The sequence below is a fragment of the Eulemur rufifrons genome, chromosome 30 (assembly GCF_041146395.1).
Source record: "Eulemur rufifrons isolate Redbay chromosome 30, OSU_ERuf_1, whole genome shotgun sequence".
NCBI classification, from domain to species: domain Eukaryota; kingdom Metazoa; phylum Chordata; class Mammalia; order Primates; family Lemuridae; genus Eulemur; species Eulemur rufifrons.
The window spans coordinates 18,134,609-18,161,327 of NC_091012.1; the positions used below are offsets into that span (position 1 = coordinate 18,134,609).

Here is a 26,719-nt window from a genome sequence, read left to right on the forward strand (position 1 = left end):
AGTGTTAGGCATATAGTTCAGATTTAATAAATGTTGGTTACGATTACTAAGGCAACTAGCTTCTTTTACTGACTCAAACAGGTTTTGTCTATCAACCTCTTGCCTCTTTCTGAATACCTTCTATCTGTTGACTTCACCTTACCTTTAATGAATTTATGTACTCTAATTGCTACTGTCATGCTTCTTCCTAGTGCAGGACCTTGGATCGTGCTGTTCCATGTGTCTGGAATTTTTTTCCTTTTCCTGTTTGCCTGGCCAACTGCTTTGTCTTTAAACATAAGAGCATAAGGGCATGGACTATATCTGGTCTTTATTATTTTACACCCAGAGCTTAGTACAGTGCTTGGAATACAGTAGATACTCATTAATGTTTGTTGCATGAATGAATACCAGCCCAACTAAATCTAGAATCTTACCTTATTCAGTTTTTTCTCTTCACATTAGTTCACATTCTGGCTATGGCCTTTTGTTTGTCTACTCATTGGTTCTAGGCAATTCTCAACAAATATTTATTAAATATATAGATGTTAGGCTCTGTGATATGGGCTTGGAAAACAAATATGAAATACAAGTGTTTTGCTCTGAAGAAGCTACTTGTTCATTAGAGGCCAAATATGGAAAGAGAGAAATTATAATCCAGAATAAGTGGTATGCTTGGGCATATCAGACCCAGGGAAAAGAATATAAATTTATCTTGGAAAGACAAGGAAGGGTTCACAGAGGAAGTAATGTCTCACTTGAGTCAAAAATGATGAGTTAACAGTTTTCCACGGAGGTAGAGCACCCATGGCAGAAAGAATTCCAGGGCAAAGGTGTGGAGGCCTTTTCTTCTTCTGTTGATTCTGAGTTTTTACAAACCATTTCCTTTATTACCTTTTTGACATTAGACTAATACTTTAAATCTCTAATAACGATAATACTGCACAATTTCCCATCTTTCAATGTATATATATTATATTTTCTTGTTTGTTTTTGCTCTCAAATTTTTTTCTCTGCCCTGGATTTCCATTGCCTTCTTTGTAATATATATTGTTCTTAAATTTTTACCTGCAGAAAATGTTCCTTCTTGATGGCTTATTCCCTTCTAGTGCTCACTATATTTAGCACTGTACCTGGACCCTGGATTCAGGATGCTCAACTGAATTGATGGCAGTCCAGCAGTGAGTGGTATATGACGTCCGTAAGTTCAAGAAAGTGGTGGAAGGGTAGTAGAAAAATTTTAGTTCTAGCAAACCTCGATAAGCCACTGTAAATAGAAGTACACTGGGGCAATCGGAAAGAGCACTGAAATGGCAGGCAGACGACCCAGGTTTTACACGCAGTGTAACTTTATGGGTCAGTCTTTTCTCCTCCCTGCGGCCATGGCTTCAAATACGTTCAATGATGGCGATTGACGACAGCGCCTCAGTGCAATCCTTCTGGATCAGAGACTCCAGAGGTTACAGGCGCGCTTAGGCACCCACCCCACACGGCCGGAAGGAGAGGGGCGGGGCCTCGAGGCTCGCCACTGGGCCCGAGCGGGCTGGGGGAGGGGACCTCCGGGCCGAGAGTTTTTTGTGGGGGGGAGGAAAAGGCGGGTGCAAGGCTGCCTCCGGAGGCCCTCCTTGCTTGGAATTACGCACGCTTTGCGCAGTCAAGAGTCACGACCTCCAGCGCAGGTGGGTCCTGTCCTGTGGGTCGGGGAAGGGGAGTCCCGGATGGGTGCTAGGGAGGGGTTTGTCCAGGCACTTGCTTTCAGGCCTGGCGCAGTGGGAGGCGGCGGCGGTTCCTACCCAGGTTGCTTGGTCCTAGGGCAGTGGTACTTACCTTAGTCTTGGCGAAGGAGGCCACTCCTGCCTTGCGGCAGGGCTGTCGTCACGGTCTGTGCCGATTGCGCGACAGAGTCCGCCCGGAGATCAGCGTGGGGCCAGATGGGCCTAGCGCTCAGGAAGGGCTGGAAGAACTGGAGCAAGCTCGCGTTGGGACTGTCGCCCAGTATACATTGTCTCAAACTCGGTTGGACTTTCCAGCCCTGAATCTGTCACTGACTTTGTGTCTAGCTTTCAGCGAGTTCCTACCCTCTCCTTACCTCACTTTGCTCTGCGAGAGAGTGGAAGGTGGAACTCGGCTGTCTGCAAGACCTTGCAGCGCTTGCTTTCGTTCTCATTATCCACTAATGTTCTCTGCCGGATTTTACCCTTTGTCTGCCCCTCTGGAGCAAAGCTGCCTAGGAAGTGGCAGAGTAGGGCATTAGGTGAGTGGGGCCAGGAAGTTCTCCTTGTGTTCTGAAAACCACCCTGAAAAGCCTTTTAACACTTCTGTGTGGCCTGAAAACTGGAAATGACATTCATTCAATGCATTAATTGTCAGCTCTGAAGAATGCTTTTGTGAATGTTTTTACTATTACAAATTTTAACCAGATGATTGCCTAAAATGTTATGTGGTGAATGGACATAGTAGTACACTGCCTAGCAAAAGTCTCATGATAAAAGAGTTGTTCAGTGATTTAACTGTATACCCAATCGCTGAAAGAAAAACTTGAGCTCTCATATTTTAGAAACACTTTCATAATCTGCTCCCATACAGTAGTCTTTTACACTTTCTTCTTAGCTGAGTATTGCCCTTTCAGGACACACTATAGTAAACATTACATACAATTTATTTTACATTAACTTAACTATATAGGCAAAGAAGAATTATAAACACTATGGACCAACATTATGGTGTCAACTTCCAATTCCTTCTCATTAAAGAACTGGTTATAATGATAATGGCAACCATATGTTATGCAAAATACTCTAATTTTCATAACAACCAGGAGAAGTAAGTATGGTTATTTATCATAATACTTAAAAGAAGTTATACTTTAGCACATAACCAGTATGATGAAGGGAATGTTCACTGGGGTGGTTGAGTCTGGGGGCTTCTTCAATGTGCCCTATCTAGTCCTTTATTTCTTGGAAGTGTGGACTGGGACAGATCACTTCCTTGTTTTGGCATCTGTTATCAGGAACCACAAGTAGTTCTGTATCTGCTTGTCAACCCTGGGAACAGCAGTAAAGTATCCAAACTGATCACACAGTGTCTATGATGTTTCTAGCAGCTGTGTTTTCTGCCCACCCGGGCTAGGGCTGCGGACCCCTGGATTAATAAAACTCTTTGGTGGGAACAGTCTCTTCCTGCTTGGAGCCAGACTGAACATAGATCCACCAGTTGGCATGCACCTGCCATTGCCCTGTGTAAAGATTTACAGGGTTAAGAGGCTCTTGGGAGAAACCCAGCCTGTTCCATACCTACAGGTTCTAGGCAAGGGGTGGCTGATATGAAGGTGGGTGTTGTTTTGGGTGAGGGAGAGGCCTGATGATTTCCCAGATGGTCTGAAAATTGAGAGTGAAATTGTGCTGGGCATCTGCTGAGTCAACCTTGAGGGTGAGTTTAGGACTGACTGACTGGCAGGACTTGGTGACTGCTTTGTTTAGCCTTATTTTTATGCTATTCATCTTACTCTATTTGTTCATTCTGAAGACGATCAATGAATGCTTACTCTGTGCCAGGATGCTGATCCACTGACTGAGACTGGCAGCATGGGAGGACAGGAAGTTTGGGAGGACATCAGGAATTCAACTTCAAGCCCACTCAGTCTGATGCATCCTCACCTTTCCGTCACTCTCTATATCTAATGAGTGCAACTCTTGTCACTTCTATATCCTGACTATTTTAAGAATTCATCGACTTCTCTTTGCCTCCACTGCTACTCCAAATTTCAAGCCAGCAACATTCTTTTTTAATTGGTTTTAAAAATTTTATTTTAAAAGACCAAATCGTTGCTTGACCCTCAGGTCTCACGGGAAAACCACTATCCTTACCATCACCACCACCACCACACCACCACTGCAACAACCAACAAGGGCCTAATAGCCTATGTATGATCTCTAATAAATTGTCAAATAAAGAGATGAGCTATCTCTTTTTTCTTGCTTCATAGAGTGTTTAATAATGTATTTAGAAATAATTTACATGCCATCAAATTCACTTATTTAAAGTGCTTTTATGTAAATTTATTGAGTGGTGCAACCATCACTACAATCCAATTTTAGGACATTTCCATAACATCAGTGACATCTCTCTTGCCCATTTTCAGTCAATCCCATTTACCAACTCTAACATCAAGCAACCACTAATCTACTTTCTGTGCCTATGGATTTGCCTATTGTGAACATTTCATATAAATGGAATCATATACTATATGGTCTTTTGTGACTAATTTCTTTCACTTACCATAATGTTTTCAAGGTGTAGTCATCTTGTAGCATATATCAATACTTCATTCCTTTTTATAGCTGAATAATATTCCATTGTATCAATATACTACATTTTGTTTATCCATTCATAAACTGATGGACATTTGGATTATTTCCATCTTTTGGTTATTGTGAATAAGGCTGCTATAAATATTCATGTGAAGTTTTAGGGTGGTTTTCAGTTCTCTTGGGTAGATAACTAGAAATGGAATTGCTTGCCCATAAACTGTATGTTTACTCTTTTGCCAACCTGTTTTCCAAAGAAGCTGTACCGTTTTACATTAATTACATTTACATGAACTACCAGCAATGTCTGAGGATTCTAATTTCTCTACCTCCTCCCCAACATTTGTTGCTTTCCATTTTTTAGGAATAGTATAGCTATCCTCATGGGTATGGAGTTGTATCTCATTGTGGTTTGGATTTACATTTCCCTAATGGCTAACTGATCATCTTTACATGTGCTTTATACATTTGTATATGTTCTTTGGAGAAATGTCTACTCACATATTTTACCCACTTTCAATTGGATTGTTTGCTTCCTTATCATTGAGATGTAAGAGTTCTTTTGAATATTAGACCCTTATCAGATATATAATTTGCAAATATTTACCCCCAGTATGTGGCTTGTCTTTTAATTTTATTAATGACATCTTTTGAAGGGCAAAAATTTTGAATTTTGATAAAGTCCAAGTTATTTTTTTTCTTTTGAATTATGTTTTTTGGTGTTTTATCTAAGAACTCTTTGCCTCACCCATGATAATGAAAGTTTCCTCCTATGTTTTCTTCCAAAAGTTTTATAGTTTTACCTCTTTCATGTATGTCTCTGATTCATTTTGAATTACTTTTCTTTATGGTGTGAGGTAAGAGTCTAAATTCATCTTTTTGCATACAAAATCAATATATGAAGGTCATTTGTGTTTCTATACTCTTGGGAAAAAATCAGAAAATGGTATTATAAGAATAATTCACAACACCAAAAAGAATAAAATGATCCTTCTTGGTCATGCTGTGTAATCCTTTTATTTATATTGGTGGATTTGATGTGCTAACATTTTGTTGAGGATTTTTGCACTTATATTATCAATATATGAATAAATATTTGATATATATGAATATATATTAATATTCATAAGGAATATTAGATTATAGTTTTCTTTTCTTATGATGTATTTGTCTTGTTTGATGTCAAATACCAGCCTCATAGAATGACTTGGGGAGAATTTTGTTGTCAGATGTGCATGTGTTTATAGTTATTATGTCTTCCTGATGAATTGACTCATCCGTCCCTTTTTCCTCTTATACTAACATTTTTTTCTTAAAGTCTATTTTGTCTGATATTAGATATCAGTCTAGTTAATCCAGCTCTCTTATGGTTGATCTTTGCATTGTATAAATTTTTTCGTTCTTTATTCATTTAACATATTTATGTATTCACAGTTAAACTGTGTCTTTCCACTATTGTACATGCCATATCTTTGTAATCTGTTGTTTTATCCAACCTTATATGCTTTATCTTTTGATTGGGTTGTTTAACCCATTCACTTTTACCTTAATTAAAGATAAAATTGGATTTACATCTGAGTTTTCTATTTATTTATTTATTTTAATATCTCTTGACTTTTTTGTTCCTCTGCACTGCATTTATTACCTTATTTTATGTTATATAGCTCTTTTCTCATGAACCATTTAAACCCCTTTTTATATTTTTACTATAACTTTTGGAGCTTTTTATTGATTGCTCTGAGGATTATAATACATATGTCAACTTAAAATAATCTACTTTATATAAATAATAATTTAATTTCAGTAACAGGGAAGTTTTGCTCTCCCATCCTTTGTGCTATTAATGTATATTACACATCTTAATATGTTATAGACCCAAAATATAGTTTTAAAATTATTGTTTTATGTAGTTTCCCTTTAAAATAAATAAATAAATAATGAGTATACTCTCTTTTATGTTTACCTACGTATTTACTTTTACTAGTCCTCATTATTTCTTCCTGTGGATTCAAGTTACCATCTAGTGCCATTTCCTTTTAGCCTGAACACTTCCTTTAGTATTTTTTGTAAGGTAGATCTGTTAGCAATGAATTGTCTCAGTCTTTGTGTATTGTGAAACTTCTTTATTTTATCTTCATTTTTAAGAATAGTTTTGCTGAATACAGAATTCTTCACTGACAGTTTTGTGTTTTATTTATTTTTAAAAAGTTTTAATGTTTATTTATTTATGGGTTTCATGTGAAATTTCGTCATATGCATCGAATGTATGATGATCGAGCCAGAGTATTTAGAGTATCCATCACCTGATATTTATCCTGTGTATGCGTTAGGTATATTTCAAGTCCGTTCTTCTAGCTATTTTGAAAAATATAATACATCGTTGTTAACTATACTATACAACCTACTATCCAATCAGAGATTAGAACTTATTCTTTATATCTAAGTATACCTTATACCTATTAACCTCCCTCTCTTTATGCCATCCCTCCTTCCCATAAGGAAGGATAGATCCCAGTCTCTGGTATTTGTCACTTCACTCTCTACCTCCATATGATCAACTTTTTTAGTTTCCATTTATGAGTGAGAACATGCAGTATTTGTCTTTCTGCACCTGGCTTATTTCACTTAAAATAATGACCTCCAGTTCTATCAAAGTTGCTGCAAATGACATGATTTCACTCCTATTTATGGCCAAATAATATCCCATTGTGTATATATACCACATTTTCTTTATCTATTCATCTATTTATGGACCCATAGGTTGATTCTATATCTTTGCTATTGTGAATAGTGCTGCAGTAAACATGGGAGTGCAGATATCTCTTCAACATACTGATTTCCTTTCTTTTGGGTAAATACCAAGTAGTGGGATTGCTAGATCATATGGTAGTTCGATTTTTAGTATTTTGAGAAATCTCCATACTGTTTCCATAGTAGCTGTGCTAATTTACATCCCCACCAACAGTATATAAGAGTTCCCTTTTCTTTACATTCTCACCGACATCTGTAATTTTTTGTCTTTTTATTAATAGCCATTCTAACTGGGGTAAGATGATAGCTCATTGTAGTTTTTGCATTTCCCTGATGATTAGTGATGTCAACCATTCTTTCATATACCTGTTGTCCATTTGTATGTCTTCTTTTGAGAAATGCCTATTCATGTACTTTGCCCATTTAAAAATGGGATTATTTGGTTTTTTTGCTGTTGTTTGAGTTCCTTGTATATTCGACATATCAGTCCCCTGTTGGATGAAAAGTTTGCAGATATTTTCTCCCATTCAACAGGTTGTGTCTTCACTCTGTTGATTGTTTCCTTTTCTGTGCAGAAGCTTTATAGTTTAATATACTACATTGTTTTTATTGTCTGTGTTTTTAAGATCTTAACCATAAAATCTTGGCCTAGACCCAAATGTCCTGAAGAGTTTTCCTTGTGTTTTATTCTAGCAATTTTATAGTTTCAGGCTTTATGTTTAAGTCTTTAATCCCTCTTGAGTTTGTTTTGTATAGAGTGAGAGATAGGTGTTCAGTTTTATTTTTCTGAATATGGTGATCCAGTTTTCTCAGCACCATTTATTGAAGAGAGTATACTTTCCACACTGTTATGCTTTTGACAGCTTTGTAAAGCATCAGTTGGCTTTAAATATATAGTTATATTTCTGGGTTCTTTATTCTGTTCCATTGGTATGTATGTATATTTCTATACCAATACCATGCTGTTTTGGTTATTATAGCTTTGTAATATATTTCAGAGTCAGGTAGTGTGATACCTCTAGCTTTGTTCTTTTTTTTTTAATTGGAGAAAACACCTACAAATTTTAATTTTTACATGTATACACAGGAGCCTTCACAATTAAAACTTGGCTGGGCATGATAGATCATGCCTGTAATCCCAGCACTATAGGAGACTGAGGTAGGAAGATTGCTTGAGGCCAGGAGTTCAAGACCAGCCTGGGTAACATAGCAAGATGCGTTCTCTACAAAAAAATTTAGCTGGGCATGGTGGCCTGCACCTATAATCCTTGCTACTTTGGGAGGCTGAGGTGGGAGGATCACTTTAGCACAGGAGGTAGAGGTTGCAGTGAGATATGATCACACCACTGCACCCCAGCCTGAGTGAAAGAGCAAGACTCCATCTCTTAAAACAAAACAAAACAAAAAGCACTCAACTTCTCGGTGAGGTACAGAGGTTTTTAAAGAGTGGGGATTGGATTTTAGCTAAATAGATTTTTAGTGGCAAGACAGGTTATGGGTGAGAGAAAGTGTTAGCAAAGACGGTCTTGGCCTAGTGGTTAAGATTCTGTCTTTTCACCTCAGCAGCTTTGTTCTTTTTGGTCAGGATTGCTTTGGCTATGTGGGCTGTTTTTGATTTCATACAAATTTTAGGATTGTTTTTTCTGCTTCTGTGAAAAATGTCATTTGTATTTTGATAGGGATTACATTGAATCTGTGATTGCTTTGGGCAGTATGGTCATTTGAACAATATTAATTCTTCTGATCCATCATCATGGAATGTCTTTCCATTTGTTTGGATCCTCTTCAATTTCCTTCATCAGCGTTTTGTAATTTCCTTGTAGAGCTCTCTCACCCCCTTGGTTAAATTTATTCCTAGGTATTTTTTTTTTTTTTACTATTTTAAATGGGCTTGATTTCTTTTTTCGCTAGTTCATTATTGGTGTACAGAAATGCTCCTGTTTTTTTATGTTGATTTTGTATACTACAGCTTTACTGAAGTTGTTTATCAGATCTAAGAGATTTTGGTGGAATCTTTAGGATTTTCTTGATATAAGATCATGTCATCTGCAAAGAGGGAAAAACTGAATTTCTCTTTTCCAATTGGGATATCTTTTATTTCTTTCTCTTGCCTGATTGCTCTGGCTAGTACTTTCAGTACAATGTTGAATAGGAGTATTGAAAATGGGCTTCCTTGTCTAGTTCCAGTTTTAGAGAAAAGGTTTTCAGCTTTACTTCATCAATATGAGGTTAGCTGTGGGCTTGTCGTACATGGCCTTTACTATGTTGAGGTATGTCACTTCTATGCCTACTTTGAAAGGTTTTTTTTTTTTATCATAAATGGATGTTGAATTTTATCAGATGCTTTTTCTGCCTCTATTGAGATGATCATATGGTTTTTGTCCTTCATTCTGTTGATGTGATACATCACATTTATTGATGTGCATATATGTTCAATAACCATTAAATCCCTGAGATAAATCTCACTTTATAGTGGAGTGTTATCTTTTTGTCATGTACTGTTGGATTCGATTTGCTATTATTTTGTTGAGGATTTTTTTTATGTATGTTCATCAGGAATATTGGCCTGTAGTTTTATTTTTGTGTGTATACCCTTGTCTGGTTTTGGTATCAGGGTGATGTTGGCTTCATAGAATGAGTTAGGAAGAATTCCCTCCTCTTCTATTTTTTGGAATATTTTGAGGAGAATTGATGTAAGTATGACTACTCCTGCTTGCTTTTGGTTTTCGTTTGTGTGGAATTTTTTTCCCACCACTTTACTTTCTGTCTATTTGTGTCTTTATAGGTTAAGTAAGTTTCTTGTAGACAGAATATAATTGTGTCATGTTTTCTTATCCATTCGGCCAGTCTATATCTCTTAATTAGAAAATTTACTGTGTTTATAGTCAAGGTTACTATTGATATGTAAGGACTTATTGTCATTTTGTTAATTTTTTTCTGGTTGTTTCCTATATCCTGTGTTCCTTTCTTTTTCTCTTATTGTTTATCTCTGTGGTTTGGTAGTAGAGTAAATGTTACCTCTGTAGTGGTAACATTTGAGTCCTTTCTCTTCCTCATTTGTGTGTTTGCTCTACCACTTAGTTTTATAGCCGCATCTGTTTCCATAATGGTAGATCTCATCCTTTCACTTCCAGGTATAGGACTCCATTAAGCATTTCTTATAGGGCTAGTCTAGTAGCAATTAATTCTCTCAGTTTTTGTTTGTCTGGGAAAATCTTCATTTCTCCTTTATTTATGAAGTATCTTTGCTGGGTATAGTATTATTCCTGGGCAGTTCTGTTCTTTTCTCTCCTCTCTTCTCTTCTCTTCTTCTTTTCTTTTCTTTCTTTCTTTTTGCCTGTAAGGTTTCTGCTGAGAAATCTGCTGTTATTCTCATGGTCACATATATGTGACTATGTGACTAGACACTGCTCTCTTCTTGTTTTTAGAATTCTCTCTTTGTCTTTGACTTTCAGTTTGACTATAATATGCTGGGAGAAGACCTTTTGAGTTGTAACTATTTGGGGATCTCTGAGCTTCTTGTATGTGGATGTCTAAATCTCTTACTTGACTTGGAAATTTTCAGCTGCTGTTTCATTAAACAATTTTTATGTGCCATTAAACTTCTCTTCGCCTTCGTGGACACCCAAAATTCAGATATATAGCCACTTTATGGTGTCCTATACATCATTTCTTCATTCTTTTTTTTTTTTATTTTTGTCTGTCTGGGTTATTTTGAAAGACCTATCTTCATGTTCTTAGATTCTTTCTTCTGCTTGATCTAGTCTATTTTGAAGCTCTCAATTGTGTTTTTTATGTTATTAATTGAATTCTTCAGTTCCAGGATTTCTGTTTGTTTATTTTTTCATGATATTTATCTCTTTGGTGAATTTCTCATTCATATCCTGAATCAATTTTGTTATTTCTTTGTATTATTTATCTGTGTTCTCTTGTATCTCATTGAGCTTCTTTAATATCATTATCTTGATTTCTTTTTCAGGCATTTCATCAATTTCTTTTTTGTTGGAATCTGTTTCTGGAGAATTATTGTGTTCCTTTGGAGGTGTCTTATTTCCTTTTTTGTAATGTTTCTCGTGTCCTTTCATTGATATCTGCGCATCAAGTATAACAGTCACTTCTGCTAATTTTTTGGATTGGCTTTCATAGTGGAAGACTTTTTCCTATAGTTGTATCTATAGTGTTTCTTAGCTAGGATACTTTAGCTTTGATTCTAGATGTGTGCTGTAGTCTCTGTATGATATCTTCGGCTATAAACAGTGTCAGTGGTGTCTGTGATATTCCCGGTGGGTTAGGGTACAGTTGTTAGTGAAGGCTGTGGTGAGGTTTTTTTGGGGATGAGGACACTAGATTGGCCCATCTTCGGGCCCTGGTAGTGACTGCGGCAGCCCAAGTGTGACTGTCCTTGGGCTCCTGGTCAGCATATGTGGGTACTTATGTTAATACATATAGGCAGCTTGCTTGTGTTCCAGGAATGGCAGCAGTGTATTGGGAAGCTGGGCAAGTTTTCAGGCCCCTGAGCTGCATGCTTGGTATGGGCAGTGGTAATAGCGGTGGTGGGACAACCCTCAGGCTTCCAGGTAGCCCTTGCTGGTGTTAGTGGTAGCTGTGATGGGCTGGGTGGACCTGTCTCTACGCACCCAGGTGGTGTGAGTGGATGGGTGCCAGTGGCAGTGGTGGTGTTATCCTAGGGGGGCCTGTCCTCAGTGGCGTAGGAGGAGTGCCCAGATGCCAGCAGTGGTGGATGAGGTGGAGTGATACTTAGGCCTTTGGATGACATGCTTGGTCACCAGGGGCAGGTTTTTTGGGCCTATTGTTTGGCCTGATTATGTGTCTGTATGTGCCTGGGGTTACTGATGGGGCAGGACAATCCCCAGGACTCTGGGGAATGTGCTCAGGCATTGGGCAGGTGGTCCAGGGTGGGCAGGTTTGTCCTCAAGCTGCCCAGTGATGCACATGGGTACAGGCTGTGGTGAGCAGGCCTGAGCAATCCTCAGGCCCCGGGCTGTGTACTGAGGTTACAGCAACAATGGCTGCAGTTGTCAGGGAAACCCTGTACTTGGGACACATGCAAGTGTATGGCAGTTCTGCTGCTGAGGGGGGTGGGGTTGATATTAGTGACGGTGATCCTAAGCAGGCAGGTTTCAGGCTCTAGGAACATGTGCTTTGACTCGCATCAACAGCGGTGGCTGTGGCAGATAGTGAGGAGAGCCTATTCTTAGGGAATGTGCAAGTGTGTGCCAGCCCTATTGCTAAGGGGAATGGTGTTGCTGTTAGTGAAAGCAGTCCCAGGCAAGGGTTTCAGGCTCTGGGTTGTGTGCTTTAGTGGCAGTGGCTGAGCTGCTGGTAAGGAGAGACTCTTCTCAGGATACATGCAAGTATATGGTAGACTTCCTGCTGGGGAGGCAGGGAGAGTGGGGTTGCTGTTAGTGACACTTGCCCCAGGCAGGCAGATTTCAGGCTCCGGACTGCATGCCCTTTGGCTGCCTTTGTCCTAGAGGTAAGCCTCCCTGGTTTCCTGCATTGCCATTTCCCCGAAGTGCAGGACACTATGTGGGCTAGAGTGCTGGGGACCCTGTCACTTCACTGAGTCCAACTGATGTCTTGCCACTGCAGCCCTCTGGGTGGATGCAGGGGGATGTCAGTGGGGCTCTAGAAATGTGGAGATGCAGGGGCTGTTGGGCAGGACACAGTCTGGTAGGGGCTAGGCTCTTAAAATGGCCCATGCTGCAACTGCCTGGGACTTGGGGTATGTGTAGGACCCAACACAAGCTCCCTTTCTGGAGCAGTGCCATTTCACGGACTCTAGGCAGCTCCCTATGCCAGTCTCAGGGCCTGTGGGGGTCAAGGGACTCTCCTGTGGCTAGGATTATAGTAGTCTGTGGTGAAGAAGTGGACCACTGGGGATTTCTCACTTGCCCTTTCCCTGAACTGGGGAGCCCTCTCTGGGCTCCCAGCCAATCCCTGCTGGGCTTTCCTTTCACTTCTCTGCTGAATTCTAGCATTCTCTTTTAGATATTCTATTCGAAGTGTGATTACCTGCTTGCTATTTTGGTTCCTCCTTGTGGAGGAATTGAGTGTCTTGTGCCTCTAGTCAGCCATTTTGAAAGACTCTCCAAGTTCCCCCTTTTTGTAAGAAGTACTTTGTACCAACTTCTTTATTAACCACAAGTGAAATTCATAGATAGAATAACCTACCTATACACTTGATTTTAAAATATGAGCACGGTGCCCTAACTAGAATTTAAGGGAAAAATTAAATGTAAGTGATTTACAATAAAATAATGTATTTAAATATGTAAATGCTATAGCATGACTACTTGAAGTAGCCAAATGATTATACCTATACATGAATCACCATGAATGTCATATAATTTTCTAAAATAATGAATAATTTTGGATAAATTTATCAACAAAAGGAAATACATACTTAATTTACTTGGTAGATTTATTCCTAAAAAATTGAGTGCATGGTAAATTTGTGCAAAAATACCATGCTTATATGTAACAAAAGGAGTTAAGTTCTGGGCTCTGATAATCATAAATGGGTTTTTAATTTATAGGCATGTCCAGGGTAATATTCAAATGTTAGGTAGGATTCTCCATTGCCTGGGACTATCCTGAACATTTCAGGATGCCTAGTAGTCCTGATCCCACTAAATGTCAATAATGCTTGCCAATCATTTTGATAACCAACCCCACCATACACATTTCCAACAAACCTCCTAGAGATGGCAAGATGGCTGTTGAGAACCACTATTCTAGGATAAAGTGTATGCATTTCTTCAACTCTAGTAGATATAAAAATACCAAATTGATTTTCAAAATGGTCATATCAATTTTCATCTCAGCAACAATATGTAAATGGGAAAGATTTATTATTTTATTGTTAAGTATGTTTGCTGTGTTTTTTGTACCCTTTAACAGTTTTATGCCTAATTTACTAAGAGGTGTTTTTTTTAATATTGTGAATGGAAATGTTATCTAATGGTTTTCTGAACACATTGAAATGAAAGTATTTTCCCCTATCTTCTATTCATTTGTTGACTTCTATAATGTATTTTCTAAAATTTAAGCAATATTGTATTCCTAGGACTAATCTGACTTGGACATGATGATTCATGTCTTCAATTCATTCTTGGATATGCTGTACTAATATATTTTGTTTTTGGCAAGCATGTTCATGAGTGAGATTGGTCTATTATTGAGTTATCTTGATTTGATTTTGATATGAAGGTTATACTTGCTTTAAAATGAATATGAGAGTGTTTTCTCTGTGTATGTTCTCAGGAAGAGTTTGTGTAATAGGCAAATAAAATTGACCCTTGAACTATGCAGGGGTTAGGGGTGCTGACTCCTACACAGTTGAAAGTCCACATATAACTTTTGACTCCCCAGAAACTTAACTATTAGTAGCCTACTGTTGACCAGAGCCTTACCAATAACAAACAGTCAATCAACATATATTTTCTATGTTATATGTATTATATTACTGTATTCTTCTAATAAAGCGAGCTAGAGAAAAGAAACTGTTATTAAGAAAATCATTAGGAACAGAAAATATATTTACTATTCATTAAGTGGAAGTGGATCATCATAAAGGTCTTCATCCTTATTGTCTTCACATTGAGTAAGCTGAGGAGGAGGAGAATGAGGAGGAGTTGCTGTCTCAGGGGTGGCAGAGACAGAAGAGGTGGAGGAGGTGGAAGGGGAGGCAGGGGAGGCAGATACACTCAGTGCAACTTTACAGAAGTACATCATAATTTCCATCTGACTTTTTTGCCTTTTCATTTCTCTAAAAATGTTTCTATACGGTATCAATCCTTCTTTCACTATTTGTTTTAGTTTTGGTGCCTGTATCATAGAAGGGCCCATGTCATAAAAGAGTTCAAAAACTGTCTTGAATAATAATTGTAACCCTTCTGCCAGATTATCTAATGTCAATTTCTTTTCTGGCATTGCTTCTTCTACATCTTCTTCCTCATCATCTGGCGCTGATTTGGAAGTACTCATCTCTATCAAGTCATCTGTTAATTCCTCTGGTATGGTGCCTATTAACTATTGAATTTCTCCACGATCCATATCTTGAAACCCTTCAGTCCCCTACTTGTTTTTGCAACATCCATAATCTCTTTTATGATTTACTTGATTGGCTCTGTCATAAATCCTGTGAAGTAATGCATAACATTTGAACACAGTTTTCTCTAGCAGGAATTTATTGTTTTGGGCTTGATGACTTTCACAGCTTTTTCTGTAACAATCATGGCATCTTCAATGGTGTAACCTTCTAGACTTTCACGATGTTCTATCAGGGTTTCTTCCATAGTATTGACAATTCTTTCCATAGAGTACTTACTGTGTGTAATGAGCCTTAAAAGTCCATAATATGACCCCCTGATCTAGATGTGGAATTAGAAATCTTGTGTTTGGGGGCAAGTAGACTACTTAGATGCCATTGGTGTTAAATTCATGGCATTCTGGATGGCCAGGGACATTGTCCAATATCAAAAGAAATTTAAAAGGCAGTCCCTTACTGACAAGGTACTTTCTGACCTCAGGGACAAAGCATTGATGATACCAATCCAGAAAAAGGGTCTCACTGTCCAGGCCTCCTTCTTCTTCTTTTTTTTTAAATGATATATAGGTGTTTTTTTTTTAATTTCAGCATATTATGGGGGTACAAAAGTTTAAGTTACATATATTGCCCTTGCCCCCCTCCCCCCTCGAATCAGAGCTTCAAGAGTACAACCAAAAGACTGGCAGCTGGTGTTTATTTTTTTCCTTTAAGGCTTAGGGTTAGGTTTATAGATAAGGGCAGTCTTGATCATAAACATGACTACATTTGCACAAAACAGTAGAGTTTTTATTTTATTATCCCTTCTTGCCTTAAATCTTTGTGCTCAATTCTCTTACTTACTAGTAAATGTCCTTTGTAGCATTTTTTCCAGAATAGGGTACTTTTGTCTCCATTATAAACCTGTTCAGGCAGATATCATTTCTCCTCAGGCATTTTCTTTATGATGTCTGGGAAATTGTTTGCTGCCTCTTGGTCAGCAGAACCTGCTTCTTTTGACATTTTTTTTTAAGGCAAACCTTCTTCTAAAATTATCAAGCCATCCTTGGCTATCATTAAAATTTCCATCTTTAGATACTTCACCTTACTTTTGCTTTAAGTTGCTATATAATGACTTCATGTTTTCTCAAATCATAGTAGAGTCTATAGGTATGCCTTTCTTATATAAATCCTGTACCCACTTAACAGCTGCATTTTCAATACAAGATAAAAAGATATTTTACAAAAGGTGCAAGGTTTTCATGCCTACTGACATAGCTGTAGCTACAATTTCACTAATTTCCTTTTCTTTTTTTTTTTTTTTTACAGTGGTCCTTACACTGGATTCATTTATCTTGAAATGTCAGGCAACTGCAACTACAGACCTTAATCTATTGTAGATATCAAGCAATTCAGCTTTTTCTTGTAATGTCATGACTTTTCTCTGCTTCTTGGGAGCACTTCGACCATCACTAGTGGTACTTTGTGTGGATCCCATGGTGTTATTCAAGGTTTATGGTATTGCACTAAACACAATATAAAATATACAAGAACCATGAGAGATCACTTTTTACTGTGATATGCAATTTACTGGAGAGATGAAGTGCTCACATGGAGATGATTTGCATCACATGGCTTCTTAAGCAGATATTATTAGCACTTGAGCTCACCACAATAACAACAGGGGGTTTCTACAAAAGTATTACAATAGTACAGTGTGTACTATGGTTAATTTTGTGCAGTTATGATTTAATACTGCATCTTTACATTTGTTTTATATTTTCTCGATTGTGAATAGCACCGTGTATGGTCTGTAGTGTTTGTGTGCATAAGTTCTGGTGAATTTTAACTTTTTATGATTTGTGCATATTTTATTGTAGTAAATAATAAAATAGAGTAGTATCTATACATATTTTATGCATTCATAACATACCTAACTTCTTAATCTTTTTGATATTTCTGGGCTATGTGGTTCATCTGTGAGTTTTTTCAAATTGTTGCAAATCTCCAAAAAATTTTCCAATATATTTATTGAAAAAAATCTGCTTATAAGTGGACCTATGGAGTTCAAACCTGTGTTGTTGAAGAGCCAAGTGTACTGTAGATTTTTACTTTGTCATTATCATGAAGCTTACATAACACATCATACTTATAATAGGTTACTGCAAGTTGATAGCAACTTAACTTTGATCACATACAACAACTCTACATTTTTATTTCCCTATCACACACATTTTGTTTTTAATTTCAAAATTTACATCATTTTGTAATTTGTGTTGCTTGATAATTTATTTTCAGCTGTAGTTGTTTTTAATAGCTTTGTCTTTAACCATTGTACTTGAAGTAAAATTTCTTTACATACCACCATTACAATACTAGAGTATTCTGAATATGACTCTGTATCACTCGTAACATTAAATTTTGTGCTTTCATATGCTTTATGTTATTAATTGGTGGCCTTTTGTTTCAGCTTACGGAGTCCCATGAGTAATTCTGATAAGGCAGGCCTAGTGATGATGAACTCCCTTAGCTTTTGTTTGTCTGGAAAAGTTTTTATTTCTTTCTCATTTTTTTTCTTTTTTCAAAAAATTTCTTCCTCATTTCTGAAGGACAACTTTGCCAGGTAAACTATTTTTGGTTGGCTGTATTTTTCCTTCAGCACTTTGAATATATTATCCCACTCTCTCCTGGCCTTTAGGGTTTCTGCTGAGAAGTCTGCTGATAGCTACATTGATACTCTCTTGTATGTGATATGTTTCTTATGTCTTGCTCCCTTCATAGCTTTGTCTTTGATTTTTGATAGTTTCACCATTGTGTCTTGGTGAACTCCTCTTTGGCTTGAATTTGATTGGCGAGCCCGTGCCGCTCGTGCCTCCCGTGCCTGGAATTTGTGATGACAAAGATTTTCCAAGATTTGGGAAGCTTTTAGCCATTATGTCTTTTAATATGCTTTCTGGCTCTTTTCCTTTCTCTTTACCATGTACTACTGTTATGCAAATGCTAAGTATCTCGATAGTGTCCCTTGATTCCCATAGGATTTCTTCATTCTTTTTCATTCTTTTTTCTTTTTCCTCCTCTAACTGGATAATTTCAAATGTTCTGTCTTTAAGCTCACTGAGTCTTCTACTTTATCAAGCCTGCTATTGAAACTTTCTATTGAATTTTTCATTACAGGCATTGTATTCTTCATCTGTAAGATTTTAAGTTCTTAATTGTTTTATTTCTTTGTCAAATTTTGTCCATGCATTGTTTTCCACATTTTATTTAATTTTCTATCCATATATTCTTTTAGTTTACTGAACTTTTGAAAGAGGATTAGTCAGAATTCTTTGTCAGTCGTCTCATAGATATCTCCATTTCTTTAGGGTCCATTGTTGGAGCTTTATTGGTTTGTTTTAGCGGTGTCATAATTCCCTGATTCATCTTAATTCTTGTGTTCTTACATTTGTGTCTTTGCATTTTAGGAGACAGCCACCTCTTTTGACCTTTACAGGTGATCTTTGACAGGTGTAGACTTTCACTATTAAGTCCAGTCTGTGATACTAGATGGACTAGCTGGTAACAACCCTGCACAGGCAGAGCTTGCCGTCAGATGCTCTAGCTGGGTGGGCTGCTGCCTTTGCTCTGAGGTCAGATGGGGCTGCTGGCTGGGCTACAATGTGTGATTAGATCACTGGCTGATCTTTGAGATCAGGCAGAGCTGCTGGCTGGGCTCTGTAATAATCTCTGCTCAGTAGAAATGTATGGGTGGGGTTTGTCTCCTTTCCTGGGTGGGGATTTGGGGTGGAGCTTGAGACAAGTCAAGCCACTGTTTATTCTCCCAGATGGGGCAGGTCTAGTCCTTGTGCTTTGCCAAAATGCAATGTTGTAAGTGACTTCCTCCCTGGGTGGGGTCTGAGGCTGGAGGAGGTCTGAGGCTGGTCATTGAGGCTGGCCATGTAGGGACTCAAGTCAGATTGAACTCTCCATTGTGCTTCTGGGAGTGACCAGCTTGACTTTGTGGGTGGGTTATGTCAATAGCAGGTACTTCTGATGGGGAACCACTGCTGGCAGGAGCACAAAGCTACCACTAAGATCCACACACTGGTTACTGCAAGCTCTGCATCCCTTCTTTGTTTCTACCTGACCCTATGCAATCTAGCTGTGCCATTACCCTTTCTCTTCCCTGTGAGGTTAAACCAGAGTGGGCTTCCTGGGAAGCATCTTGAAATGCTAGGAAGCTGGATGTTTACTTCCAGTTCTCTTTCCACTGTAGAAACCATGGGCTCAGTGGAATCCTCTCTGTGTGGCATCATGCCAACTTGGGGCAGGGGGTGAGACCAGGTAGTCAAAGTGAGACCATTCCTTTTACCCTTATAATGCAGTTTTTATTCAGTTCTATGGTCCACATGGATATCTCAGGCTTATTCCCAAAGTTTGGGCTTTTCACAAAGGTTTTCTGATCTGTGTATAATTGCTAGTTGAACTTTCTGTGAGGGAAAAGTAAAGTCTGGAAATTCCTATTCTGCCATCTTGCTGACATTACTCTCAACAATACATTGTTATCAACTGTGGTCATCATGTTGTACAATAGATCTCCTGAACTCATTCCTCCTGTTTAACTAAAGTTTTATATCCTTTGACCAACATCTCCCCAGTCCCCTCCTCCCCACACAGCCCCTGGTAATCACCAATTTACTCTCTGCTTCCATAGGTTCAAATTCTTTAGATTTAACATATAAGTAAAATAATGTGGTATTTGCCATTTTGTGCCTGGATTATTTCTCTTAACATAATGTTTTTCAGGTTTGTCTATGTTGTTCCAAACGACAGGATTTCCTTCTGCTTTTTAAGCTGAATAGTATTTTATGGTGTACATATACCACATTTTCTTTATACATTCATCTATTGGTAGATACCTAGGTTGATCTATATCTTGGCTATTGTGAATAGTGCTACACTGAACATGGAGGTGCAAACATCTCTTCAATACACTGATTTTATAACTTTTGGATATATATCCATAAGTGTGATTGTTGAATCAAATGGAAATTCTATTTTTAATTTTTTGAGGAAACTCCATGCTGTTTTCCATAATGGCTCTACTAATTTACATTCCCACCAACAGTATACAGGGGTTCCCTTTTCTCCACATCTTCACCACACTTGTTATCTTTTGTCTTTTTGATAATAGCCATTCTAACAGGTATGAGGTATTCCATAAATTTTGATATATTAGTTTCCTTTTTATTCAGTTAAAATACTGTATAATTTCTCTTTGGTTTCCTTTTTAGCCCATGGATTATTTGTAAATGTGTTGCTTAATTTTTAAATATTTGTGAATTTCCCAAATTTCCTTCTACTATTGGTTTCTAATTGAATTCCATTGTGATGGGAGAACAAACTTTATGATTTTAATCCTTTTAAATTTATAAAACATTGTTTTATGGCCTAACATATGTTTTTTTTCTGTATAATGTTACATGCGTGCTTAAAAGAATGTGTATTTTGCTGTTTTGGAGTAAAGTGTTCTATTGAGGTCAGTTATGCCACAGATACATAATGTGTCTAAGTCTTTTATATATTTCTTAATTTTATTTGATATAAAATTAATATAATTATATATATATCCATTATTAATATAATATCCATTATTAAGAGTGGAGTTTTAGAGTCTTCATCTATTATTATTGAATTATTTATTTCTTTCTTTAATTCTGTCAGTTTTTTCTTCATGTGCCATGGGACTCTATTTGTTAGATACATGTATCCTTTTAATTTTCATATTTCCCTGATGAATTGAATTACTGAAATAAAAAAAAAAGTCCCTCTTTTTCTTTTAAGTCTATGTAGTCCAACAATAGTCTAACCACTCCAGCTCTTTTTTGGTTATGTCTTACATAGTGTATCTTTTCCCATTCTTTTACTGTTTCTTTGACTATAATGTGTGTCTCTCATAATACAGTTAGATCTATATATTTTCATCCACTGTTTAAAATCCAGTTTTACAATCCCTTCTTTTTGATTTGAATGTTTAGTTGTTTTATACTTAATGTAATTGTTTACATTTAGTCTGTTTCAATTAGTATCTGCCATTTTACTATTTTTTAATCTATATACATCCTGTCTTTTTGTTCCTCTGTTCCTCCTGTACTACCTTTTTTGTGTTAAATAGCTATTTTCTAGTGTACCATTTTAATTCATTTTTTGGTATTTTTACTATATATTTTTAATTATTTTCCTACTGGTTACTCTAGAGATTGTAATGTGCATCTAATCACAATCCACATAAGATTAATGCCAACATCATTTCAGTAGTTTATAGGCAGTCCCCAGGTTATGGACGAGATATGTTCCTGAGAAAGTCTTTAGGTCACATTTGTATGAAACTAGGATCCATGATGAACAGTGCATATATGGTAATAATAATAATACTATAATGGTTCATGTGATAATAATAATGCAGTGTAATATTGCAATAATAACACCCCTATACTGTAATAATAAGTTATGGAAACTATTCTGCTCTTTCTTTTTTTTTTTTTTTTTTTTTTTTTTTTTTTTTTTTGAGACAGAGTCTCACTCTGTTGCCCAGGCTAGAGTGAGTGCCGTGGCGTCAGCCTAGCTCACAGCAACCTCAAACTCCTGAGCTCAAGCGATCCTCCTGTCTCAGCCTCCCGAGTAGCTGGGACTACAGGCATGCACCACCATGCCCGGCTAATTTTTTCTATATATATTTTTAGCTGTCCATATAATTTCTTTCTATTTTTAGTAGAGATGGGGTCTCGCTCTTGCTCAGGCTGGTCTCGAACTCCTGAGCTCAAACGATCCGCCCACCTCGGCCTCCCAGAGTGCTAGGATTACAGGCGTGAGCCACCACGCCCGGCCTGCTCTTTCTTTTAATTCAAACAAATAGGACATAAAAACAAACTCATACAAAAAGTTTAGGTAGAAGATAGGAGAAATTTCACAAAAGAATTTTAAAGGCTATTGTCGCATCAGTGTTTTGCTTACTGGAAGGGGCATTTTTGAGGCAAGAAGGTAGGTAAAATTAATCAGAAGATGGTGATGGAGATGGTGCTGGAGAGGATGGAATGGGTGCTGGAGAATCAGGATTTGGTTCTGTTGCTGGAGGAGGGGAGCTGACCACTGAAGTTGGTTTCTTGAGAAAGGTATCTAGGCTTGCTTGCACAGCCTTTTTCTTTTTTACATCATAAATGGCCTCGTAGCAGCTAATGTTCTCATTAACTGCATAGTAAACCTTTGTAAACCATTCAGTGTTAGGATCTTGCTCCTCAAGCTTAGCAAATCCTGCTTCAATGAGATGAAAGGCTTCAGCTAATTCTTTTGTCATAAGCTTTCTTGGCTCTGGACCCTCTGACTCTTAATGTTCTTAAGTTTGTATCAGCTGCTTCTCTGAGACTAGCTGCTTGCTTGTGTAAATATACAGTGCCAATGAACTGCTTACGCCATGCAGGTTTGTTTACATGCATGGAAGAAATTATTTAATTATAAATTATCCTTATGGGGAGCCTTGGGAGCCCATTTGTAAGTACAGAATGCCATAAGTCAGGTCGTCCATAACCTAGGGACTGCTTGTATAGAAATTCACTCTAGTAGAGCTCCATTCTCCACTCTCCTTTGTGCTGTTATTGTCATGTATATTATATGTGATATGAAGCCCTAAATACAGAGTTATTATTATGAATTTGTGAAATTATATATCTTTTAAAAAAGAGAAGGAGGAAAGAAAAATACATTTATAAGATCTTTTAGATTAACTTACATATTTACCTTTTCTGGTGGTCTTCAGTTCTTTCTGTGGATTCACATTGCCAATGACATCATTTTATTGCACCAATATTTTCTGTTTTCTCCCCCCACACTTTTGTAATTATCATATGTATTTGTACCTTTATATGTTGTAAGACCAACCATACAGTTTTATAATTATTGTTTTATGCAATTCTTTTGGATCAGCTAAGTGAAGAAAACAGAAGAGTGTGCATGTGTGAGTGAGTGTATTTACCATCTTTTATATTTACCTATGTAATGACCTTTATTATTATTCCTTTGTGATTATTTGATTACCATCTGGTGTCATTTCCTTTCGGCCTAAGGTACTTCATTTAGTAGTTCCTGTAAGGGATGTCTGCTAGTAATAAATACAATTTTTTTTCCTGGAAAAGTCTTTATTTTACCTTCATTTTTGAAATATAGTTTTGCTGCCTATAGAATTCTTACTTGACAGTTTATCTTAATTTCAGCATTTTGCATATGCCATTCCACTGCCTTTGGCCTCCATTGTTTCTGATGAGAAGTCAAAATTAATCCTTTTGTAGCTCCCTTATACACAATGAGCCATTTTTCTTTTGTTGTTTTAAAACTTGCCTATTGTCTTTAGCTTTCAAAGACAATTTTTTAAAATATGTGGACTTCCTCATATTTATCATACTTGAGGTTCTTTGAGCTTCTTAGATGTGTAGATTAATATTTTTCATCAAATTGGGGAAGTTTATGACAATTATATACATATATATATTTCAGCATATTATGGGGGTACAAAAGTTTAGGTTACCTATATTGCCCTTGCCCCCCTTCCCCCCCGAATCAGAGCTTCAAGCGTGTCCATCCCCTGGATGGTGTGCATTGCACTCATTATGTATGTATATACCCATCCCCTCCTCTCTTCTCCCTTCTGCCCAACGCCCGATGAATGTTATTCCTATATGTGCACTTAGGTGTTGATCAGTTAAAACCAATTTGATGGTGAGTACATGTGGTGCTTATTTTTCCATTCTTGGGATACTTCCCTTAGTAGAATAGGTTCCAGCTCTATCCAGGAAAATACAAGAGGTGCTATATCACCATCGTTTCTTATAGCTGAGTAGCACTCCATGGTATACATATACCACATTTTGTGGAAACAACAATTATATTTTCAAGTATTTTTTTCTGTTCCTTTTTGTCTCTCTGTTCTTTCTTAGACTACAGTGTTTCATAGGTTATCTTATGGGTTGACTTGTGTCCCACCAAAATTCATATGTTGAAGTCCTATTCCTCTGTACCTCGGAATGTAACCTTATTTGGAGATAAGGCCTTTACAGAGGTAATCAAGTTAAAATTTGATCTTGTTTTAACTTATAAGATCATTTTAACTTTAAAAGATCATTTTAATTTATATTCTCATAAAGAGAGGAAATTTGGAGGTAGATACATGCAGGGCAAAGACAATATGAAGACACAGGGAAAAGATAGCCAATCTAACAAGCCAAGGAGAGCAGTATAGAACAGATCTTTCCCTCACATCCCTTAGAAGGAACCAACACTGCCAACATGTGATCAGAGACTTCTAGCCTGTAGAACTGTGGGATAATACATTTCTATTGCTTAAGCCACCAAGTTTGTGACATTACGATAGCCCTAGCAAACTAATATAGATTGATATGTTTGGTGGTGTCCCACAGGTCTCTGTGGCTCTATTAGTTTTTCTTAATTCTTTTTTCTTTCTGTTATGTAGGTCAGATCATCTCTGTTCATTTGCCTTTTAGTTTATTGATTCCTTCTCAGTCAGATCAAATCTGTGGAGTCCCCTAGTGAATTTTTCATTTCAGTTATACTTTTCAACTCCAGAGTTTCCATTTGATTCTTTTTTATAACTTCCTGTCTCTTTATTGATATTCTCTATGCAATAAGTCGTTGTCCTCATACTTTTCTTTAATTCACTAAACACAGTTTATTTTGTTTTTTGAGCATATTTTTATGTCTTTGAGTATGTGCGACATCTGTGCCTCTCAGAAAGTTTCTATTGACTGCCTTTTTCCTCTTGTATAGGGATCACACATTCCTTTTTCTTTGCATATCTCGTATTTTTAAATGAAAACTGGGCATTTTAGATAATATACCTCTGTGATAAGATACCTCTGTGTCAGCATAGCTTAGTAATCAGTTAATAGTTGGTAAGAGACGGTGCTTAAAATCTTGAACCAGTAGGACTTGGCTCATACCTTTTGCCAGTGGATCTGCATGTGGGATGGGAAATGCATTCAAAGTTCAGGCTATTTACAAGCTTATCTCAGCTTTTACTTTCTCTGTGGACAATGCCTCACATTCTTCCAGGGACAAGTACGCATCTGGGATCCACTTGGACTACCCCTAAGAAAATGTGAAGTTTTGCTCATATACATATTCTGTCAGAGCCCCAATGATATGTGAGAACTTTTCAAGGCCCACTTTGGCTGTCTCGTTACTTGGATATCCTTGTTAAATTTCTTGCTGGTCTTCTGGTCTATGGCTCTCTCCAACCATTATAGAGACTTTAGGCTAGATGTGATATTGGCCTTCTTGATTTTTTTGCCACTGAGATTGCTATTGTTTTCAGCAATGCCACTGGATATGGGTTTTATTGTGCTTTACTCCAAATGGCAGCACCCTGGTATCAGTAGAGCTTTCAGTCCTTAGGTCTTCCACTACACATTTAGAATTACCATGCTACAGAGCTGGTGGGGGGAATGGGATTTGCCCCATATTTAAATGCCGCAGATTCCTACCATTCTTACCCAGGATTCAGTAGTTTTTCTTAAATTCTTCTCAATTTGTTATATGATTTTGGTCAATTTCCAGAGTCATGAAGGAGTTGTTTTTGACAACTTTGTCCAGTTTATCTTTGCTTTTTGGATAGTACTTTTGCCGAACTCCTCACTCAGCCATTTCAAAGTCCCCCTTTATTTACTTTAGATATTTATTATTTTTCCAATTGGATAGTTTGGTTTATTTTGTTTTGTAATTTGAACTAAACTTAGACATTTGGGATTTCAAGTTCTTAGATTGATTCTTGTACTGCACAAAAAGTAGAGGCAAAGTTGTTTTTATTCCAATTCCTAATGTAGTCATTCTTCTCAGATGATACTGCCAGTCATTCAGGAAGTAAACTGCTCTGGCTGTTGGCTTGCAGCCTTTTGGGAGATGCTGTTTTTTCCTTTGTAGTAACCATAAAGAGATTGAAGTTGGCCCAGATTTGATTGCCTCCTCTGACTAGAATTTCCAGTTGTGGTCATTCCTCAGGCATTTATGATTATTCTGTAACCAATGATTGTTGGATCTTGATTTAATTTAATTCACATAAGAAACACATTGAGTCCTTAGTGTATGTTTGACATTGTGGAGGTTATAAAGAAATTTATTCTCTGAACTGATGGAATTCACAGCCTAGCTAGAGAATCAAAGCTTACATACTTGAATCAATTAGGAGGACACTTAAAATCAAAACGACACTAGCACATTTGGTTCAAATAGTATGTACCATTGGCCATCAGGAAAGATAGAAATATGTGTTTCCAGATGAGGTGAAGAAGGCTTGCTTCTTTGAATGAACAGGATTTGAAATGGTCTGTGAAGAATGAATAGACATTTTATATAGAGTGAAGAGAATATTCCAAGGTAAAATATTATGAGCAACACCATGATCTGTACCATTGACACCTTTTAGCTAGAATAATGTGTCTTTTTTAGTCATATATACCTACTCGTTCCACAGGTACCTCAACTGGTAAAAAAGAGCCCCAGCATTTAAATGGCCACTCACAGGGAAATCATGAACCATTAACTCTTAAATATTGGCCCATCTCTTACTTGACTCGCTCAGAAACCAACT

The 26,719-nt window shown here is 37.3% G+C and overlaps 1 protein-coding gene across 3 annotated transcripts in view; it reads left to right on the plus strand.

The window, feature by feature from the left end:
• Positions 1-1,544: 1,544 nt before the first annotated feature.
• The window catches only part of TMLHE (trimethyllysine hydroxylase, epsilon), a 97,382-nt gene continuing 72,207 nt past the window's right edge, over positions 1,545-26,719 (plus strand). For 2 of the 3 annotated variants that reach the window (XM_069462966.1, XM_069462968.1), the window contains exon 1: positions 1,601-1,658. The gene's annotated coding sequence lies outside the window, so the exon portion shown is untranslated. Of the gene's footprint in view, positions 1,659-26,719 lie in introns of all 3 variants that reach the window. The other variant, XM_069462969.1, reaches the window with a different exon arrangement.